The 14,740-nt window shown below is 42.4% G+C and overlaps 1 long non-coding RNA gene across 1 annotated transcript; it reads right to left on the bottom strand.

The window, feature by feature from the left end:
• Nucleotides 1–2,069: 2,069 nt before the first annotated feature.
• Nucleotides 2,070–13,234, bottom strand: LOC134160859 (uncharacterized). The gene is made up of 3 exons (XR_009963720.1): nucleotides 12,863–13,234; nucleotides 12,667–12,754; nucleotides 2,070–2,228 (listed from the first exon to the last, which is right to left on the bottom strand). It is a non-coding gene; the product is annotated as an uncharacterized LOC134160859 (long non-coding RNA).
• Nucleotides 13,235–14,740: the final 1,506 nt, after the last annotated feature.

The following is a 14,740-nucleotide window of genomic DNA, read 5'->3' as shown; positions in this document are numbered from 1 at the left end:
CTCTTTCCCCATCCGCTAAGGGAGTTCACTGACATTTTCCCTGGTTTCTCCTAATACTGGTATTTTACACAAATAAAACCCTTTTCAGAGCACCTCTTGCAGTAAAGCAAAAGTAATAAAGTTTTATTGTATAACTGGATATATCATATCCAATTAAACATCATGGAGTGACAACATCTTAAAGGGATTATTTTCTTAAGTAAGATTTTGAAATCTGTTGTGAGCAAACAGACTTGCATCCCTAAATTTACCAAACGTCCCTGGAATATTTACTGATTCACACATTCCTTTTAACATCCATTTGAAAGATGAAGTTTTCATCCCTTATATTTGAGTGTGTTCTTTGATTTGCTAATGGCAATAAAGATATTTCTCAAATATACACACACACAAAAAAAAAAAACCACAACCACAAAACCCAAAACCACCTTTCTGCAGTAGAGGACCAATCACATCAAAAACTTAGACTGACACCTGAATGCTGGAGCTTATAAATTAGAAGTCAGTCAGAATCATGAAGGCTCCTAACTCCTCCTCAAGCCCTATCCAGAAATATTTGTTATTTTTCTCAATATATAATGCAGTCCTACTGATCCTTACAGAAGACTAATGAAGTGTAAAAGTATTACATACTTCTAAGGGTATTTAGCATTTTACATTTCTACTTAGATTTTGAACAGTAATCAGGTCATAAGTGTGTTACAAGCTGTAGCCATACAATCCAAAATTTATGCAATACTGTAGCCAAATTTGAGTATTTAATATTGAATATAGCATATAAGAACGTTTGGCAGGAAAGACTATGCTACGTTATTCAAAATGCCTATATTACACAATACATATAAATTAATTCCTATGGTAAAAATTCATCATCTGCTCTTCCTCATTACACCATTTTAAGACCATTAATAAATATTTTTTCCTTGAATAATATATTGAACAAATTGCCATAATCAAGAAACAAAACTGCAGATGAGAAGGAAGAGATTAAAAACCCATTTGCAGATCTCATAGGATAACCAAGCAAGACAGTCATTCCCACTCTCCCCTGGCAGATATATAGCTGTGTTTATAATGTCAAATCAACTGAATCAATTATCTATTAAAAAAAAAGCAGAAGTTTCACTGCTTTTAGAGTCATAGACATATACTTGATAAATGCCAACTTCAGTGTTCACTGGCTACCATACCACAAGACTGGAATCACTCTTCAAAGACTGTCCTTTATCATTATTAATCAGTTCATAACATAAGTATTTAATATGCAGAGACACGGCCCATTTTCTTCATTACTCCTACAACCCCAGTGCTAGAATAAAGAATAGTAAGATAGGGAACTCCTTAGAAGCCACAATCACTTGTTCTTTTGTTTTATTGGGTTGTTTTATTTCAGGCTTTTGGTTCAGAAATGAACATTCCCTCAACAATGCAACATTGGCTCATTGGCTTTGCTCATTTCTTCCTGTTATTACATTCTGTAATTATCAAGAGCCTCAAGCACCCCTTCCAAAACTGAATTTACTACATTATTCAAACTGTCCATTCATCAGTAGCCATCACCTATTCCCTAGAGATCCTGGCATGCTATCAGTCAATGTGCTCTGGTGCACAGGGAAGGTGGCATAGGGAGCCCTAGGAGGCAATTTCCCACCTGAAGCTCACTGGCCAATTCCCTAGCATGGAGATGGGAAGCTCTGAGAGTACAAGAGAAACAACAGATTCATAAGGTGAATTGTTTGAACATTAGAGTTACCATTCTGAGGAGCACGACACAGCCTGCGCTTCCAAGAAAGCATGGAAAATAAATTGACTTTTTGTTTTGTTTGGGGTGTTTTTTTTGCAAGGGAAAAATTTCCAAAGGAGAACCAAACTTCCACACACAAAGGAAGATGTATGATCCATGCACAGCCAAGATTCAGAGGATTATGAGAGCACTCACAAAATTAGGATCGTCAATAGGCTGGGGGGAGAAAAGCAGAGTAAACTCCATCTGAACACACAGTCTTATTCTTCCCCATCCAAGTACATTCACCCATGCCAGCAGTCTCACTTTACTGGAATAGTGGCTTTTTCAGTAAGTCCTAGGCATTGTAGCTTTTCCAAGTGGGCCATCCTTATCTGCTCCCTCCTCCAGCCAGCTTCTGTCACCTCTTTCTTCTCATTAACAGAAAAGCAGTAGCGCTGGGCTTTTCAGAGTACATCATTCACCAGTGACTGCGATCCATACACTGAAGAAGTGAGAAAAATTGTAGGAAAATGCAAAAAGAACAAAACGCCCTCAAAATAGATTTGAAGGGATAAGAAAAACTGCTATCATAAATAATGCAGGATCCAGGGGAATAAGCCTTAGAAACCACCGCACTCCAAGCAAGTTTCCAGATGTACAAGAAGGCCAGGCAATTATGTTCAATTCCTGACTGATTTAATTGGTATGCACAGCAAACCCACAAGACAAACTACAGGCAAAGTTATAATTGCCCTGATTACATAGCTCTGTAAGACACTTTCAACAAAATAACATGCAGCATTTTTCCTTTATTTATATCTAACACTGAAAACACCATGGACAATCCATTTTTAAAACCTCCTCTAAAGAAACCGTTACCAGAAGCAAAGAATAATAAAAACAGGAGGTGGAAAAATGGTGATCTAGACAGTACCTTGAAGTACATCCCATCTGCTTTTAACATCTCCATTTTGTTTTGTTTATAAAAGCTTATGTTAAAAAAAAACAACAGCTTTAACAACAAAAATAGCAATTCATGATGTAATTTCTTGATGCCATGGTGTAGCAATGAAGATCTTTGTCGGTTTTTGAGAGATAAAAGATGTTTTCTCTCACTAAATAGGCTCACAAAGCCGGGTTTGCAGCACAAACATTACCCTCTAACTTGAGCTGAATTTCTTCCACTCTACTGCTGACATATATGTCAACTTAATCAATAGGTTATACTCAACTGTCAGAGTTTTTTCTCCACTTATATTTTATCTTGCTCTTCAATTGTTAGAAAGGAAGGAAAAATGAGCTATCTAAACCAACATAAAGCCAAACACTGCAGAAAACCTTTCTCCTGCATCCTGCAAAGATGAACCTCTCCCTCAGCTGCTCTTCACACCAGTGCACAAAGGAGAGTTGTGCAGGACTGTAATGCTTTCACCCCAGCCACACATGCTTCCAGCAGAGGCAGGAGATCATGTTACTCCTTGCAGGAAAAAAAAAAACCAAAACACAAAACCTTTCTTTATCATTGACAAAGGCCTGTTTCATCTCCGACTCAAGAGCTCTGTCTGTGTGAAATAACACACATGTGCCTGTGGACCAGCACAGGTACATACAACACACCACCACTATCATACCATTTCCCAAAGTATTATCCATCTTTACTAATGTGTTCCTCATTTACCAAGCATCCTAAACCTCCAGTGGAGATGTATTTTGCCAAGATATAGCCTTCTCCTGACATGGGAGCTTACCGGCACAAGCACTGACCACTTCTCTTACTGATAAGATCAGGCAGATTCCTACTTCTTTCAGAGATCAGTGATGTTCATATTGAATTACCTGTCTTAATTGCTACCTGCATTGGCTGGCCCATTTAATCCCTCTTCATTAAATACCATCACTTTTACCACTTTAACAGAATGACCATAAATATAGTCTGGTACCTGCTGATCATTTGGAAGTAAATAAAAGTCTCAGTGAGACCTGGATCACTACACATATTCTGGCCCCAGGTCAGCAAAGCAGAGCTGCACAGTCTGACCTCTAAATAGAGGAAGGCACCAGCTGGAACATGGAAATGTAGCTGGGAATTCCTGCTCTACCCCACTTGCTGTGGTCTGGAAAAACACTTTTGGTCCATAGTTGATTTTCCTAAATGGTACCTAGGTATTTGCCAGAGCTTTCAAGCAGACCTAAGTAGGTCACTGGCTCCCAAAGCTAGTGGCAAGGAAACACATAACCTCCCTTGGACATTTTAAATCCACCCAGGTATCAATCTGCATAATTATGTGAACACAGCTAGTCCTTAGCTTCTCTCTGTCTTGACTATCTCCCACTGAAATGAAACCAAAGTTTAATATATACATATACATATATTGAGAGAGAGAGACTGAACCAGAAGCTCTATTGGCATGTCTGGTACACATTTATTTGGCATAAATATGGTCCAGCAGATTTGCTGCCTCGATGCTTAAAATAAACTAAAAACAAAGCTGCAGATTCAAAGCTCCACACTTCATCCTCGGAAGCCTGGGGTAGTCCTGGAGAATAGCTGTGAAAGCTACAAATGGCAATAATACATTTTTAATAAAATCACTGTTTTAAATCATTTGCTTTCACCATCTATTTTGCAAGTCTCAGAGGAACCCAAAAGCCATTGTGTGGCAGCTTCCTCATTTTTAAATATTATGAGGAAACTAAAAGATCACTCCAGCTATAAATACACGTTATGAATGGAGTTCGGTATGGAGGACGAAAGCTGTAAAATAATGCCTGGGGGAATTAAAAATGTACTGGGGCGTTGATATAACACTGACAGGCAGAGGCCAAGTGCATTATTTCAGCATCAAGGTAACTTTTCTGTCCCAAGGACAATATTTTACACAACGATTGCTTGAAAAAACACAGTATTTTTTTATTACTCTTCTCTGTATTTTTTCCCCTACACCCACATATTGAAATTGCTATAAATCCTGTTTGCTCAGGGCAACATTACCCATTTCATTTGTTTGAGTGACACGTTCCTGAGCACATGCTGGTTTTTCCACACTACTTCCCAATTTTCCAGAAAACTCTGCCTACTAGGTTGTTCGAGCAAGTTAAGGGACAGGATGAAGAAATCAGGAGCTCTTGGCACAGCTGTAGTGATCCTGACCCCCACGGAGATGAAGAGCAGTACAGTACACAAAAATCAATACACCCCTCAACTGCAGTCACAAATTCCACATGTGATGTAGGTCCTCCCGCAGCGAATTGCCAGGTTGTTAAGCAGCACACACAAGACACAAGCAGGAATCTGTCTTTCAAGGGACACTGAGGAAAAGAAATATATACACACGCACACTCTTTCAGCACACTACCCTCAGCAGTGCTGCAACTCCCCACAAAGTCAGGGCACTGCACCTCTAAAAGCAGTTTGCTTTGTGCTCCAGCAGGAACCATTTCACATGCACAGCGCTCCAGCCTGGCCACCGCTACGAAGCAGCACATCCAACAGCTGTGAAAGCAAGTACTTCTCAACAGCTTTCCAAATGCAAGAGCCATAAAGGGAAGCATGGTCAGCACAGCAGCGCTGGTAGGGAAGAGGAGAGCACACTGGCACACAGCACCAACTGGGCACTGGCAGCACCCTGCATGCTCCAGCTGCATAGCAGAAGATTTCTGGGCTCTACCCAAGTCTTTTACCCATTCTCAGTCCAGTAGCCATAGATAACCTTGCACCGCTTTCCTCCTGCAGGATTTCCACACGTGAAGGCTTTTCTTAGCCAACCATAAACTGATTTTCTCCATTCCCCTTGCACTAATGCTGAAGCATGCATTAGTGAAGGATGTGAAGCAGGTCTAAGGGCGCTTTCAGAGCTACAGGTTTCTCCGAATAACAGCCAGTAGACTGGCTGGGAGAATACAAAACTACACAAGCAGCAACACAGCCAATTGTTGCAGTACAGAGCCAGCTGCAGCACCTTACTGTGCTGCCAGGGAGAAGGAGCACTACAGAGTTTGTATTCGCCAAGGTTTGTTATAATTCCAACCATATTCCTGAAGAGTCTTTTACCCCTGAAACCTCAGATGAAGTCAGGTCAACGGAGTGGTTTGCCTTAGTCAATGAGGAATGGGTTAGAGATCAGTTGAGCAATCTGGACATCCATAAATCCATGGGTCCAGATGGGATGCACCCGCGGGTGCTGAGGGAACTGGCGGAAGTCATTGCTAGACCACTCTCCATCATCTTCACCAAGTCTTGGGAAACGGGAGAGGTGCCTGAGGACTGGAGGAAAGCAAATGTCACTCCAGTCTTCAAAAAGGGCAAGAAGGAGGACCCGGGTAACTATAGACCGGTCAGCCTCACCTCCATCCCTGGGAAAGTGATGGAACACCTTATCCTTGGTGCCATCTTAAGGCATATCAAGGATAAGAGGGTTATGAGGGGCAGTCAACATGGCTTCACCAAGGGGAAGTCATGCTTGACCAATCTCATAGCCTTTTATGAGGAAATAACACGGTGGATGGATGATGGCAGAGCGGTGGATGTGGTCTACCTTGACTTCAGCAAAGCATTTGACACAGTCTCCCACAGCACCCTCACAGCTAAATTGAGGAAGTGTGGACTGGATGATCAGGTAGTGAGGTGGACTGCGAACTGGCTGAAGGAGAGAAGCCAGAGAGTCGTAGTTTATGGGGCGGAGTCTAGTTGGAGGCCTGTAACTAGTGGAGTGCCTCAAGGGTCAGTACTGGGACCAGTATTATTTAATGTATTCATCAATGATTTAGATGAGGGAATTGAGTGTACTATCAGAAGTTTGCTGATGACACTAAGCTGGGAGGAGTGGCTGACACGCCAGAAGGCTGTGCTGCCATCCAGCGAGACCTGGACAGGCTGAAGAGTTGGGCAGGGAATAACTTGATGAAATATAACAAGGGAAAGTGTAGAGTCCTGCATCTGGGCAGGAACAACCCCAGGTTCCAGTACAGGTTGGGGAACAACCTGTTAGAGAGCAGTGTAGGGGAGCGGGACCTGGGGGTCCTAGTAGATGACAGGATGACCATGAGCCAACACTGTGCCCTTGTGGCCAAGAAGGCCAATGGCATCCTGGGGTGTATTAGAAGGGCGGTGGTTAGTAGGTCGAGAGAGGTACTCCTTCCCCTCTACTCTGCCCTGGTGAGACCCCATCTGGAATATTGTGTCCAGTTCTGGGCCCCTCAGTTCAAGAAGGACAGGGAGCTGCTGGAGAGAGTCCAGCGCAGGGCAACAAAGATGATTAAGGGAGTGGAGCATCTCCCTTATGAGGAAAGACTGAGGGAGCTGGGTCTCTATAGTTTGGAGGAGACTGAGGGGTGACCTTATTAGTGTATATAAATATATAAAGGGGGAGTGTCACGAGGATGGAGCCAGGCTCTACTCAGTGGCAAACTGATAGGACAAGGGGTAATGGGTACAAACTGGAACACAAGAGGTTCCACTTAAACTTGAGAAGAAACTTCTTCTCAGTGAGGGTGACGGAACACTGGAACAGGCTGCCCAGGGAGGTTGTGGAGTCTCCTTCTCTGGAGACATTCAAAACCCGCCTGGACACATTCCTGTGTAACGTTATCTAGGTGTTCCTGCTCCGGCAGGGGGATTGGACTAGATGATCTTTTGAGGTCCCTTCCAATCTCTAGCATACTGTGATATTCCAATCATAAGAAGCAGCTGCCTTGCCCAGGCTTTGTGAAGTTGCTGCATCTTGAATTTTAGTCACTAGCTCATTATGTCATTAGTTTTCAGCCAGACTAATTCCTGTTAGTCCTCGAGAAGAGCAGCTCCTTCAACTCTGAAGAGTCCCTTTGGCCCCCTTGGCCACAGAAAAGTGGTTCAATACAAGCATTTGTGAGGCACGCAGAGCTTGACTTACAGTATATGAAATACACAGTGAAAATAAATGGGCATAGAGAGCCTGCATAGGAAAGGCCAACAAAGACAAGGTTGCAGGCACATGCTGAGACACAGTATCACTACCACTGCCTTAGCATCTGCATGGCAACCTCGGAACAGAGCCAGCACAGCACTTTTGCTCCTGACATATTGCAGAGTGCTGCATTCCTGTCATTTATGCTTCTCTTCTGTTTTCATCACCCGCACACTAATACCTGTCTGTCTAGGCAGACTCAATAGTAACTCTCAGGGAAACATTTCCTCTTCTATCCAGGATGAAGATCCCATGCTGTGTGCTGCTGCTTGCACTGGCACTATAGCAAATAAAACAGGTTGGGCCAAGGAAGACCAATTGCTTTGTTTGATCGAATTACAGAAACAAGTAGCTGAAGGGAACACAGGAGAAGCAGTATCTTGACTTTCATCAAGCATCCACTACAGTGCCTCACAAAAATCACCAAAACGTCTGGATCAAATTGGTTTGGACAGAAGCACTGTCAAATGGTTTTAAAGTTAATGGGAAATCATCAGCAAAGAGCAACACTGGGCAGCAGTGTTTTGAGCAAGAAAGACATACTTAAGTGTGTTTTCATAGGGATTATCATTAGTTATGTGCATATATATATATATAACAGTTTATACAACAATTCTTCTGAAGCATCTGGAAGAGCAAATAACTAACAGGCTAAATTTGTAAATAATAATTGCATGGAACAAAAAAGAGCTGGTTGGAATTGAAAGAATATCTGTGCAACCACTTGCAGTGCAACAAACTCATAGTTTTTCAACAGGTATGAAAGTACCATGGCAAGAAAAGAAGTGGTAAAGCAGTAAGAGCAAAAGAGATGCCTTGCCATTTGGCCAGCAAAGTAGCAGAATCATGACTTAAGGCAATCTGGTATTCAAACAAGTTTCCATTCTCCTGAGTAGGTAAGCTCACAAGGGACATGACAGCTAGTTATGAGATGTACCACCATTTGGTAAGGGCTGGCCATCTGAAGACTAGACTGATCTCAGTGAAGTCAAAAAGGTTTAAGAAAGATATCTACATTTATTAGAGGCTGGGAGGTTTTCCTCATTAATTAGCTGCTCAGGGAAAATCACTTGCAAGGAAGAAGGAATGCAATAAAAGCTGACACTTGCAAATGCTAGCAAGAAACAGATGGTCCTGCTTTGTCAAGGAGAGAAGTCTATGGATTCGAGTCTCAATCTGTAAATACTATCTCCTTTCTTTTGCACTATATAAATCTGGAAATAAGGTTCCCATAATATTATATAGCCTAGACATCAGACACAGGATGACTTTACTGCTTTCTAAATTCACCTTCTGTCAAGTCTGTATCAGAAATACATAAATTTCCCTCTTATTTCTGTCTGCTGTCAATATACCTCAGGTCTCACACATGAGAGGAATCTTCATTAACAGCCTACGATCTGTTTTACACAGCCAATCTCACACCTGATTAAGTTACTAGATAAAACACATTAAATTTCAGGTCCTACTTCCCTTTATCAACTCTAAGATAACACTCCACACTATAAAATAACAAGCCTTGCTCTTAATCTTCAGTAGCGTCTATATAGTATCAGATTAAAAAGATTCATATCACCCTTGGCTCCCAGCATCTAACTTGTTTAGCCACCACCAGGGTAGGGCACCTGGTATGTAAAGTTATGCTTCACATTAACAGGAGCTAAGCAACCTCTGCTTGCTTGTAATTAAAATACGTTATTGCTAATACAAACTATTTCCAAACCCTGCTCTACAACCAACACCAGCCCTAGGGCCATCATTAGCAGTTGAACCAAGGCAGGAGACAGACAAGGCAATGAGTCAAAACAACACGAGCTAGAGTGGATATTACTGCTGGTATTCTAGGCACACTGCCTGCCTCATGCCTGTCTAACCTGACCCACTGGTACTGTACACACAGCAAAGCAGCAGCCTAGCGACACTTCACTCCCAAAGCCATCGAAGCACGCAGGATCTGCTCCTGAGGTACAAGCCACGCAATGCACAGAATGGCATGTTCTCATGGGTGCTCTGCAAAAGAGTGCAACATTACCAAACTCCAGAGGCTGCTCTCTGAGCTAGATCAACATGAGTTATGATTGTGTGTTCATGAGTGGCACACTAGTCGCACCACTTCATTTGCTTTTCTTTTATTAAATGGGGAGGGAATGGAACTGAACATGTTGGCCAACAGAAGAACATCCAGGCACACCATGCACAACACAGTGAAACATGCAAGTCACCAGCTACTATCCTAATCTTATAAATACAGCATATCTGGTTTAAGTGAAAAAAACACCAACCTTGTGATCAACAGCACCAAGTCCCACTGGTGCCACTAGTAACATGCCTCAGAGATGGATATTAAAGCCAATGCTATTTAAAGTCTTTTGTAAATGACCTAGGCAGCATTCTCAGCAAGTTTGCAGTCATTTGGTCCCATTTGCAGTCAACACAAATTGAGACCAGTGCTTAAAATTCTGATTAGGTATTTGCATGCATTTCCCCCCCACCATGCAGGTGATCAAACCCCAGAACAGGAGCCAGGCAGGTGGGGAAGCTTTATCCTTGGAAACTTTTAACACTTAACTGGACAAAACTCTGAGCAGTCTGATCCAAGCTGGCCCTGCTAAAAGCAGGGCATCTCTGAATAGAGGACCCCCTGAGGTCCCTCCCAACCCAAGCTATTTTACAGCAGTATTAGTTGATACATCAGTTGCAGGGCCTGTGCTTTTGGATACCCTCTATGCAACATTATGGAAATCCGAGCATCCTGAATAACACCCTACCTTCAGGTTTCTTTATTGTTCAAGTTTCAAGCTTCTGACATAAACTAAATTAGATTTTACTCAATACTAAGCTGCAATGGACAGACTGTCTAATGAGTATAGAAACTTCCACAAGCCAGATTGCCTCTCCTTCATGGCAGTTGTTACAGTGACATGTTTTGAGCTCAGTAGCCACTTTCAAGGCAAATTATGCAAACTAGACAGGTTCTCCTCAGAATGAGGTACAAAGCTTAGGTCAGCCATTTTATAGATTAAAAAGAAAAATAATGCACAATAAAACTCCTGATGGCCAATGTGAGTAATTACTTATCTGACTAAAAGCACATTTACCCCGTGTCCTGAATGCTCTAGAGATTGTCTGCCCATGGTTTTTGTAAGCAGAATAATTCTCAGCCTAAACTAGTTCACTCTGCTGTGATAAACTGTTGCCTGTAGATGCATTGAATCTGCAGGAATAAGAAAAAGGAACCTCTCATTCTAGTAACACTGCTGGAGAAGAGCAGAACACAAAAGAATTCATTTTTAGCCATAGCACAATGAGTAATGAAGGAATAAATAAATTATAATTGGTTAAATTACTGCTGTCTGTCATTTAGGAACCTTCTTGTTCAGCAGTTGATGTTTTCCTCCCTTAGCTATTTACAACGCATAGGTGGAGCAGAAGTAGAGGGATATTTGCAGACGCATTTGGATAGCAGTTTTACACCCATTCAGTAACCTATTGGGATCTGAAAGTTGCTGACCCTGCCAACAAATAGCAATTACAAGTTCAGTAGGATCCGACTGTCTTAAAGGCTTGCTTTAAGGAAGCCTTTAGCTTATTAACATGATGCCAGCTTTCAAAATAAATACAGAAAAATCTTTTGCTTGTAAAGTATGTAGCAGCATTATACATATGAACAGCCTGAGACCTGCAAAGAATTTTTCTGGTTAGTTGGCATTTTTCTTTATATGCAATTGTGATACTAATGGTTCTATTAAGCAAGTAAGTACTTGAAAAATATTCAGGAAACTTACTCTAAGTAATGGACCATTTCTCCTTATGGATGAGGTTCTGCAGAAATATGGACTGTAATATATCCTTTTTCATAGAAAAACACCACACTTTCCAGAATATTAACGTTTAAGCAGTAATCAGAAGAATAAGGCTCAACTAATTACAATCCTGTGTCCTTTCAACAGTTTTCAAAGAAATGAAAGCGGCAGCCACAAAATGCCTGAGCAGAGTTTTGTAGCTCCTCATGTTTTAGTGTTGTTTTGCCTTGTGAAGGAGCATGTGGCATCTGAATTACACTCCCAGTGTCCTATGCACCATACAAACACCACAATGCACTGCAGAAGGGAACCACAAAGGTCCACTCACTAAACACAGAACCCTTTATAAGCTTCAGCTGAAGCATATCCCAGTTGTTGTCATGAACACTACTAGGACCAGTGTCACTACTCAGAATAGAGTCCAGAAATAAAATATCACCACCAATCCCTCCCACATTCTTCCCTCTGTGGTTTATTAGTTATTAGTGATGTTCAGAGATCTCCATTGTTACAAGCCCGACTCCAGTGGTAATTAATGTGAAAGCACAACAGGAGCCTCTTCAGGTTGTCAGCAGGCAGTGCCGAGAGCACAGAAAGCCCATTTCTCCAAAGCAGTTTCTCCTTCAGCTGCAGAGATGAACCTCCCCACACAGCTTTTTGAACAAAAGGAAGCCTCTTTGAACCACCACATTGCTTCTTTTTTCCTTTCCTCTGTGCTAACACCTTTCCCCAGCTGTCATTGCTACCCACAACATATTTTTCACTAACACCACAAAAGCTGTTGACCTGGCCAGCAAATATCCATTACAAATTCACTAGGCACAAGTTGTCTTTAAGCCTCACTATAAGGAAGCCTATCTAACCTTAGGATCAAGTACACAGAAAGTCACAAGTTCAGATCCCTCTTGCCAGAGGAAACTCAAGCACACTGCTCCAAGGTGGATGCTCTAGCTACAGGCTACCTGGGACAAAGGGCAGAAAGCAATGCCTGCATTCATATCAACTAATGTAGATCTACTCCACATGGAATACTTACACAACCATTGATCAGAGAGAAGCACAATACTCTATGTACACTAGCAGAGGAAAACCACCTGGACTGCAGTCCTTCCTCTCTGCCCCAGTTTATTGCTATTTCATGTAACTTAGGATTCCCCATTTCTCTGCAAATCCAAAGAGAAAACACCATACTCACTCTTTCTCCTCCCAGCAGCCAGCAGTTCCCCTCTCCAAAGGGCACGTAGTCTAACAGAGCACTCATCCAGAAGATGGGCTAAATCTTCCTAAACAAAAGAAACAACATTAGTCCTCCCACAATACCACTTTCCCCTTCACCAGGGCAACAAAAAAAAAAACAAAAACTAGTCACCTATGGAGACCCTCACAAATACCTGTTAGATCAGCAGCCACAACCAAGACAAGCTCAGAGACACTACAGCCCCAGCTATATCACTGGTGTGATTTACAGCACAGGTGTGATTTATTTCTCCCTGAGCCAAGTAGCTACAGAAATCAAATACACCTGAAGACATGGGTTCCTCCAGGGTTAATGCAGAGATCATAACTTCAGACTTAAAGGCCTCAAAGTAGTAGCTTGTCTGCTATCTGCCTTCCTGAGGATCGACACCCAAGTAAATTCAGATAGAAGGAGTAAGCCTTTGCTGGGCACCACTGTCTCCCTTCATTTTTTAAGTATCATTCATTTAGGGCTTGGTGTAAATGTGGGTGAAAGCCCAGCCCCTCAAGGAATAACCACCATCAGCCTTGGCCTGTGTGCAGTGACCTTGACAACTTTTCACCACCAATTTTCAATCATAGATGATGGATTAATCAAGGCTGATTTGAACCAGCTGCACTCTGTCAGAGTCTTTGCTCTGATCTTCACACTGCAATAACTTTCCATTTTAACTGATCCTGCAGGGGTGAGGCTGTTAAAACAGCAGAGCTCTCTTTGCCTCCCTTCGGCCACAAAAAAGGGAAAAAGAAAAGGGATTTTCACTAATACTACTCAGGTGATTTTCACAATAGTGAGAAGGCTGACATGACCCCATTTCTGCCTAATGCCCGTGTGTGCACATGTCCTCATTAGCTCAGACTTCAGAAACTGACCTCAGATTTTAAACTGGGTAGACCAGAGAAGAGGAGGAGGAGAAGCTTGCACCACAAACAAACTCACAGCCATAGAGGATTATCCAAAAGTTTCCCAGCTCTTTCTGTGCAATTTGCTTGCTGCCTTTGAAGGAAAAAATTTAGTGCTATCCCCAGACTCTATCATGTACTGTAATAGTTGCCATATAAATGCATCTCACTGCTTATCTATCACAATAAAGCACATTTTGTGGAGGCTTGTACATCCCCAAGGCCTAAATCAAAAGCTGGTGTTGGACTGTTTGCTCTGATTCCCAGCACATGTGCACACACAAGCACAAGCCTGCCTGTTAATACCATTTTTATATGAACAGTAATCGACTGACTGCTCCAGGCACAGTTTCATGTGAGAGCTACTTGACTTAGTGAGGTGGAAGGGCAGAGGGATAGCGTACAGCCACCTGCAAAGCCAAGATCCAGGATGGATGAAGCTGGCATGCCAGCCACTGGGGCACAGGCTCTAAGCACCCACCTGCACTCCCATCCTGAGACAAGGAACTGCAGAACATCACCCCAATAACTCAGTCAGGTCCATTCCACAATCTCAGGCAGCTCCTTTATTATTTCTGACAAGAGCTGCTCACTTTCCCCTTGTTGAACAGAAATCCTTCCCAAAGCATCAGGAATCATCTCAGCTCCAGATTTTGGTTGTAGGGAGCCTGCTGTCAGCACAGGAGACAACAGCACCAGATGAAAGAGCCCGTCTACTGTCTTTCCTCATCCCACAACAGGCCATCCAGATTAGACACACTCCTGTTGCTGCTTGCTAGCATGCTGGCTCTTTTAAGTATGCTTTCCTTTCTCACACTGGGCTTACCATACAACAGGCTATTTTGCATCACAATCTAGCTTTCCACTCAACTGATTGCTTCTGTCCACTCAGAAATATCTGGGGTCACGAGCACCTCTCTGCTGCTAGAGCCCCACATTACCACAGCAACACTGGCAGTGAACTGAGGGTTAACAGCAATTTCACTGACACAAGTGCTTAGAGAATTAGATCCTGGAAGGATCATGGGAATCAAGAGTACTTACCAACCATTAAATTAAACTGTTTATTGACCTCCTTGCACAGGCTCTCATTTACACCGTTCTCTGTAGGGTAGCATATAAAGGAGTAT

The sequence above is a fragment of the Pezoporus occidentalis genome, unplaced genomic scaffold (genome assembly GCF_034315485.1).
Source record: "Pezoporus occidentalis ecotype Australia unplaced genomic scaffold, CSIRO_AGI_Poc_V1 ctg165, whole genome shotgun sequence".
NCBI classification, from domain to species: Eukaryota; Metazoa; Chordata; class Aves; order Psittaciformes; family Psittacidae; genus Pezoporus; species Pezoporus occidentalis.
This window is presented reverse-complemented; position numbering and strand designations above follow the sequence as displayed.